This window comes from Dendrobium catenatum, unplaced genomic scaffold (assembly GCF_001605985.2).
Source record: "Dendrobium catenatum unplaced genomic scaffold, ASM160598v2 fragScaff_scaffold_264, whole genome shotgun sequence".
NCBI classification, from domain to species: domain Eukaryota; kingdom Viridiplantae; phylum Streptophyta; class Magnoliopsida; order Asparagales; family Orchidaceae; genus Dendrobium; species Dendrobium catenatum.
Genome location: NW_021318726.1, coordinates 1,157,934 through 1,166,810, shown reverse-complemented (window position 1 = coordinate 1,166,810; position 8,877 = coordinate 1,157,934).

Here is an 8,877-nt window from a genome sequence, read left to right as displayed (position 1 = left end):
AGAGAGAGAGAGTTACTTAGGTTAGCGGTGGTGGGGATGATTGTTTTGGGGAGATGTGCTAAGTAGATTGGTAATTTTGATATGAGAAAATATTTTCATTAAAGAGAACATGTTTTGCCTAAGAGGTGTTTAAAGTAGCAGTAACCTTTTTGAGATTGTGCATAATATATGAACAAGTATGGGGCGAATCATGGGGTTAGTTTATTGTGGAGTAGTTTCACAAAGAGAGAGAGAGAGAGAGAGAGAGAGAGAGGAAGCACTAGCAACCAAAATATTTTATATGCAAGTAGTTGGAAGAGGCTTGTGAATTATACACCCCAACACCATGACCATACTTTTGGTTACATATAGGCAGAAGAAAAAAATGGAAGTTATCTATAAAGAAGTTAGGGAAGCAGCTGACTAAATAGCAAGCAGCATTGTTGGAAGCAGAAAGGTTTGTTGGATAATCATAAAAGCAGTTCTATGAGATTCAAAAGCTCAAAGAGGAGCCGAATGAGGTTAGGAAGTAGTATTAGGAATTTAAAAGGCTTGTCACTGCATACCAAAAGTTTGCTATCCTATAAAATGTGGTATCTTGGCTATGAAACAAGATATATATAGTTCTCTAGGGAAAAAGAACATAACACTTTTCTATTAAATAATTTCTTTTACAAAACAATTCCTTGAATGACTTAATTGTTTGCTTGCTGCAAAACATTTTTTAGGGTTTAGGCTAGGAAGCAATATGAGAAATTTAAAAGGCTTATCACTATATGCCAAAAGTGTTCTATTATATGAAAAGTGGTATATTGGCATGACTATGAAACAAGATCTATATAGTTTTCCAGGGAATAAGAACATGACACTTTTCTATTAAACATATTATTTTACGTAATATTTTTTCAAATGATTTAGTACTTTGTTCGTTGCAAACCATTTGCCATTTATCATTATAGTTGCTTTGATTTCATTATTATTACTATTAAGGTAAATGATGTTAGACAAGCAAAGGTTTGTAATGCAAGTTGCTTTTCATTATCATAATATCTTTTTCTTTGAACACCCCTCTTTAATGTATAAACCACTATTTATCATGATTGATATACTTAGTAAATTTGATTGAAATCACATGAAGTTCAACAAATTTTTTAAATCTAAAAGCACTCAAAAACTCTATTTGGCAAATTTTTTTTTTGAAATTAAATTTAAGACCATCTAAACTCTATTTTTATTGTATTTAATATTTATTATTGAGATATTATGTTATATGATCAAAATTAAGGATTCATTTGGTACATTTTTCTTATTGCTTTCTACAAATCCTTTTTAGAACAAAAAAATATTTTTAAAATTTGAGAAAAAGAAATGACCAAAAGCTATCGTGAACAGCCAAAAAATTATGATTGAAAATTTCTTGAAGGAAAATAATCAGTAAACTTTAAGTGCTTGTAATTTAAATGACAAGACAAATATGGTAAGTCTAACATTTCATAATTCTAAGTTTAATAAGGCATTAAAATGTTCAAAAAATATGAGAGGATCGGATGGACTTATTCAAATTATTTGAAATTATACAAAATTTTAATACAGACGATTAGAATGTCTCATCTTGAAATTTATAAATTTGACATACAATTCTATTGTTTTCTCTTTGTGGTATTTTCATAAAAAATATCTTGATATAAATATATATATATATAAGATTGTTCATCAACTTAGATTATCAAAATATCACTTTACTAATCTATTTCTCGCACATAACAAGCAGGTATGTCACCAATACAATTTCGCACTAGTTAATGGTCAGTACTCTTCCAAAGGAGCTATTTTTCTGTCCGAACATCGGGCGGTTCTCTGGTCGTTAAACGCCGTATATTTTGAGGTGATGTGATGCATTTTTATTGATTTTCATACATCCTCCAAACTCCGCATAAAATAATAGATCCTTTCTCCAAAAGAGTTGGCAAGATTTTTGAGATGAGAATTAGGTCAGCCATCTTAAAAATTTTCCTATTCATCTTCTCCGTGATATACAGTCCATAACGGTTACATGAAAGAAGCAATAGCTATTTGATGAAGGAAGTACAAGACTTTCTTCAACAAAGCAACAAAAGAGAGACCTAAACCGTAACATAAAAGCAATTGAAATATCAAAAAGAATGAAAATATCATATGGAAAAATTGGACTCAGTTGCCCACGAAATTCTCCCCATTTACAAAGTTTTATTTGCCATAATTTACCTGAGCCACTAACTGACATCTGGTTGCCAAAATAGAAATCAGCTCACAGGAATGGAATGTGCAACAGCCGCGCCAGTACACTATCAACTGAACTAAATATGGCTCTATCTGCTGCTTCTCATTAGCCGTTGCTAGGGTTTGCTTTTACTCTTCTCCAACAGTTCGCGTGAGAGAGAACAGTTTTGAACTGCTGCCTCGGAGGGAGGGAGCTCGGTGCCAAGGTAACCATTTTCTCCCTTTCAAGCCTTCTAATCCGCTGAACCGCAGGATTTTAGTAAATCCCGAGTAAAAAGAGGGAAAATGAGGATTTATTCCGCCGTGAGATTTGCTCGGTGCTCAAATCCTCCATAAATCCTGTTGTCAAGAATGCCAACAGTTTTATTTTTACTGTATTTATTATTGAGATTATATATTGCAAGGTCAAAATTAAGGCTTTATTTGTACAATTTTTCTTATTGTTTTCTACAACATTTTTTTAATAAAAAATAATTTTAAAAATCAGGAAAAAGCAATGATAAAAAACTGTCATTAACAAAGACTAAATGCATCCAAGAGTAAATAAGTTTAGCCTAAAAAATATAATTAAAATTTTCCTTAGAGCTAATAGTCACTGAAATTTAAGTGCTTATAATTTAAATTACAAGACAAATATGACAAGTCTAATATTTCCTAATTCTAAGTTTATAAGGCAGTAAAATGTTTAAAAAATATGAGAGGATCGGATGGTATACGTTATTCAAATTGTTTGAAATATATATGATTGTTCATGAACTTAGATTATCAAAAAATCTCTTTATTAATCTATTTCCTGCACATAACAAGCGGGTATATCTTCCAAAGCAGTTGGCGAGACTTTTGAGATGAGAATTAGGTCAGCCAGCTTAAAATTTGAATGTTTAACTTCCTCGAAATGGTTGCTCTATTCATCTTCTCCGTGGTTATGAGTGTGGAACTGAAAACAGTCCAGGATGAAAAAAGTATAAGACTTTCTTCAACAAATAAAATACAATAACTAAAAACAAGTACACAAATAACCAGAAACAAAGCAACAACAGAGAACCTAAACCGTAACACATAAACAATTGAAATATTTTAAAAAGAAAAACCAATAAAAAATAAAAAAATTATAAAAAAAAAACAAAAAAATATTGAAAAAACAGGACTCAGTTGCCGTCGAAATTCTCCCCATTTACAAAGTTTTCTTTGCCATAATCCACCCTGAGCCACTAAATAACTTCAGGTTGCCAAAATAGAAATCACCTTTCATGAATGGAATGTAAAACACCCCCGCCAGTACATTATCCAGTGAACTAAATTTAGTAATTTTTTTTTTAATTCTAGCAAATTTGGTTGTCAAGAAAGCCGTGTCTAGGCCTACTTACAGGGTCTTGTAGCAAATCCAAAAGCTAAAACAGTTGTTATATAAATGATGGGAATAATTAAATATGAGAACTAAAAAAAAACACTCACAAAAAATACAAATTTACAAATGAGTTTTTCACATGTGAATTTTGATGATATATCATTAATTTTGCTTATTCATTAAATATGTGATATTGTAATCTCAACTTTTCAGCTTTTGATAATTTTACTAATTTTTTTTTTTTATTTTGATAGGAAATGGAGGCTGCAAATAACATTATTAATCTTGTCATTGTTGGGAGGACTGGTAACGGTAAGAGTGCTACTGGGAATAGCATTCTTGGAAGGGAAGCCTTCGATTCCGAGTACAGCTTATCGGCAGTTACTTGTTCTTCTGAGCTTAAAAAATTTATGCAGAAAGGTGGTCGTACTGTCAACACTATAGACACTCCAGGTAATGTATATCATTTTATTGATCTATGAATATTCATTAAGTTAGAAGAATGCATGCATATACATTTTTTAATCTTTGATTTTGGAATATGATATGTACTAATATTGTGAGTAAGGCAATCATCACTTGTTAGAGGATAAAATTTGTAAGAACCGCTATTATTGAGAACTATAAAATGGACATATAACAAAAAAGGCAAAAAAATATGAATCAAAATTTCTTATAAATTGTTGTGGCAGTATTTGCGACTTAGGACATATGCTTCAATATAAGTTATTGAACTTTATATATGTCGGTTTTAATTAAGCATGGTAACCAAAAGAAATGTAAATGACCCACTTACTGCTCTTTTCTGGCTGTAGTGGTAAACATTTTGCTTTATTCATGCACACATGTGGAGGTAAATGCATAGTTCTATTAATGAGTTCATTTCCGGACTCACTACCATAATTTTGTATTTAATTTATTTATTTAAACAAATCAATAAAAACCAACAATTTCTCATAAAGGTTTGAAAACAATTTCATAGGACTGAGAACTATATATATATATATTCAAGATAATCATTTTTATATAATAAAATTTATTATCACATTGCTTTATTTTGTTTGACATATTTTTTTGTTGCTATAGTTTATATTTTATTTTCTAAAGAAAATTTTAGAAAAATATACGCCTAATAGCCGTTTAATTTGCTGAAAAAAGAATCAATAGTTAAGTGAAATACGATCAATATATTTGGATGCAGTTTACAACTCAACAATCTGATGAGTTGTGAGATATATATATACAGGGGCGGAGCCACGGTGGGGGCACTGGGGGCATGTGCCCCCACTGGCCCGCCAGAAAGTGAAGAGACCCACACAAATGCCTCGGTCAGCTGAACGGAAGGAAGAAGAATAGTGATAAAGGGGCTCGGCTTCCTGGACGGCAGCGGCAACTGTGCAGTGGCCGGCATCGAGACCTGCTTGGCGATGTGAGCATAGTAAGATGGTGATGGAGAAGACGTTGACTAATACGAAGGAGAGCTGAAGTGTTTTGAAGAAAAGGGCATTGCAGAGAATGAGCATTTCACACTCATGATTAAAATTCTCTGCGCTCTCTGTCCTTCAATCTCACCTTTCTGCTGAGCTCATCGACACCGTCCAAGCCATCTTGCTTTAGGACTATTTTACTGATATATATACACGTGTAGTTGCTTTTAATGAATATATAGTACTGTTTAAACCTTCTTCTACTTAATTTCCTTTTCATTACCTTTGGCTTTATCAGCCTCATCTATTAAATTTATTTTGATATTAATTTCATATATGTATAGTTTATTTTCCACTAATATTAAAATAATTTTAATAAAATTTTTGCTAAATTAAATTAGGCTAAGTTGGGCATTTTTTTTTCATTTTAAATTTAATGTATTTGAAAAAAAAATGTTTTTAATTGATTGAAAGCTAAGCAGCCCCACATAGTGGATAAATATTTGTTGCTATTTTTTTTTTTAATATTTATGCTTGTTGCTAATTGTAAATATCGGCCCCACTTCGTAAAAAATAAAAATATAATTATTTTTTATATTATTATTATTACTTTTTAATTCAAATAGAATTATAATTTATCATCCTTACTCTTCTATTTATCTTCTTATAATTATGATTTTTATATGAAAAAAAATTATGATTGCAATTATTAATGAAAAAAGATATATTTATATAATTTAATTTGTGCCCCCACTATAAATAATTTCTGGCTCCGCCCCTGTATAAATGACAAACTAATATCCAACCCAAATTTACTACTGTGACATTTCAAAATAGCAACCATATACACATTAAACCCTTGCCAACTCGATCAAACTCCAAACCAAACAATTTTCCTAATCCACTTCAAATCTGACTGCCATTATTTTTCTCTCACCTTTCTCTCTTATTTTGGTTATATACCTTATTGCTTTTGTTTGACCTACTTATTTATCCATAAGAAATAATCTACAACTCTCAAAATTTAATTTGTTTGATTTGTCAAATTTTGCATACTTTGCTCAAATATTTTTTTGTGGAGTGATAATACGCTAATCTTTTTCCATTCAAAGTTGAGCTTGATGATAACCCTTTTTACTTTGATATCATTTTATCATGTCAAGACTTATCTTATCCTCGATTGGCTTTAATAAAGTATATTTAGTTGAAAATAATGATGCTAGCATAAATTACACCCTTCATTAAGATTGTCAGCACCATCAATTTGAGCAATCATTATAAATCCACTTGTTTGATTAAGATATATATTTAACTTCATCAAAATTTGGGCATTGATGCTACTTAGACTTACCCATTAAAGCTAAGGTAATTAATAAATAACAAAATTTCAAAAAAGATTTAGCATGATTCTCCACCATTTAACCATTCAAAGAATTACAATACTCTCAGAATGAGGAGCCTTTTGCCCAATATAAATCTTAAATGTTACAACTTATTTATGTAGAATATGAGTTTGCAAAAAATCAAAATGCTCTTCATGGAAATGCTTGTAGTACTCCCAAGGGGCAAAATATAGGTCTCTTTGGTGGTTCTTTTCATCCTATTTTTAAGCTCTTATCTTTTTATTTCAAAAAAAAAAAAAAAAGAAAAAAAAGAATGAATCATCATAGTTAAAAAGTATATTGGCCATGTATTCATTTAACTTTTATGCATATTTTAATTGAATCTTTTATATTAAATATACGATAAAGTTAATTATTTTTAGTATTCATTAAAAGCCCAATTATATATAGAAAAAAATGATCATATATGTATTATAATATACATACAACTACAAAATCAAGCTTTTATCCTTGAGGTCACCTACAATAATCCTTTTTCTCCATTTTCTCCATTGTGTCATGCTAATTGTCAAATTATCATTTAAATCTATTATAAAATGTCATTTCAAATATTTTCTAGCCAACTTTTTTTAGGTAGACCTCTACCTTTCTGATAATCAAAGAGCATTTCTAATTTTGTCTTATCAATACCTATGTCTGATGATGTATTTATGATAGCTCTAGAGTTTTTTATTGATATTAAAACTGACCCAAAATTTAACTAGAAGATTATACAGGAGATTGAGTTGCACTTGTGTCTATAGAGTTTTATGCTAATGTTATTGCTCCTTGAGCTTTATATATGGTAATTTTAAGCTGTTTCTCAATCTCTTATGTTGTTTCTAGCTTCATCTTGACGCTCATGCATAACGGAGTAATATAATAAGATGTTTAGATTCTCCACTATCTATTAAGGTTATTATATACATCACAATTCAATTAACCATTTTATGACCTACCTCATCATTCTCGTAGGTTTACTTCATATTGCCACTATCATCAAAATCATAATATATTTCTTGAATTTGAGTCAATATAATCCCAAATTATAAATATGTTCAATTTAGCCTCTTACTACTCCCATGCGATTTAAAGCTATCTGTTGGATTATTTATGCTTCCAATTTGAGGAGTTGAGGGCTAATTTTAGATTAAATTGGAGTAATCAAGGAACAAAATTGAATACAATAGATATATATATATATATCTTGAATTTGAGTCAATATAATCCCAGATTATAAATATGTTCAATTTAGCCTCTTACTACTCACATGCGATTTAAAGCTATTTGTTGGATTATTTATGCTTCCAATTTGAGGAGTTGAGGGCTAATTTTAGATTAAATTGGAGTAATCAAGGAACAAAATTGAATACAATAGATAGTATGGCATTAAGATGGCTCTCATAAATAGTTAAAGGTCTATTTTAATATTTTTTTGCTATTTTTAAACAAATTATGTACTTGTATTTTTTTTATTAACACAAGCAACAATTGTTGTCTATTCAAATTTATGACTCTTATTTACAATTGTTCGCACAAACTATCCCTATCTTTTAGTATATTTAATTAGCTTGTGCATTGTTTTTTAAAATTGAATTAGTTAAAGCTAAATTTGATGATAAGATTGATTGACCCAACCCACATTTAGCGATTTAACTGCTTTCTTTGCTTATGATTCTAACCTAAGAAACATGTTATAGAAAAATTTCAAATTCCTTTCTATATTGGTATGGATTAGAATATTGGTAGTATTCTAATCACTTAATTTTGGCCATGGATATCTTTGTAGGCTTGTTCAATTTTTCTACTAGTGCTGAGGAAATATGTGGGGAGATAGTCAAATGCATTAGTTTAGCCAAAGATGGCATTCATGCAGTGCTCATGGTATTCTCTCTTAGATCTCAATTCTCAATAGAAGAGGTGGCTGCCTTTGAGAGTATGAAATCACTTTTTGGGGAGAAGATTGTTGACTACATGATTATAATTTTCGCTAATGGAGACATATTGGAATCTACACAGAAAAACTTGAAGGACTTTATTAGCCTTTCTCCAGAACTTTTGAGGGTATGCATCTTTCTTTTTATAATATTTATTGCCAAAATATTTCAGGGTTTGTATATATAATTCTTTGTGGATGAATCTCATAGTGTTATGTACTTTATATTTCAAATACTTAGTTATTATGAATAACCATATAAGTTGATGATTCAAACATTTCACAAGTGTTTTAATGAAATGTATTAAAAATGACTATTTAGAAGTAGATGTTATCATTTCAATAGTAATCTACAATTTTTTTTCCTTACAATCATTTCAATAATATTAAAATCATTAAAACTTTACCAGAAATCTTGTCATTTAAAAGCATAACTAGCTAAATGAATTTGGTCAATTTAAATCTTTAAACTTATTTTTTATTTCTTTTATCTGGTACAATTATTTTCCATTCTCCATAATTTTTTTGCAGAACATCGTTCAAATG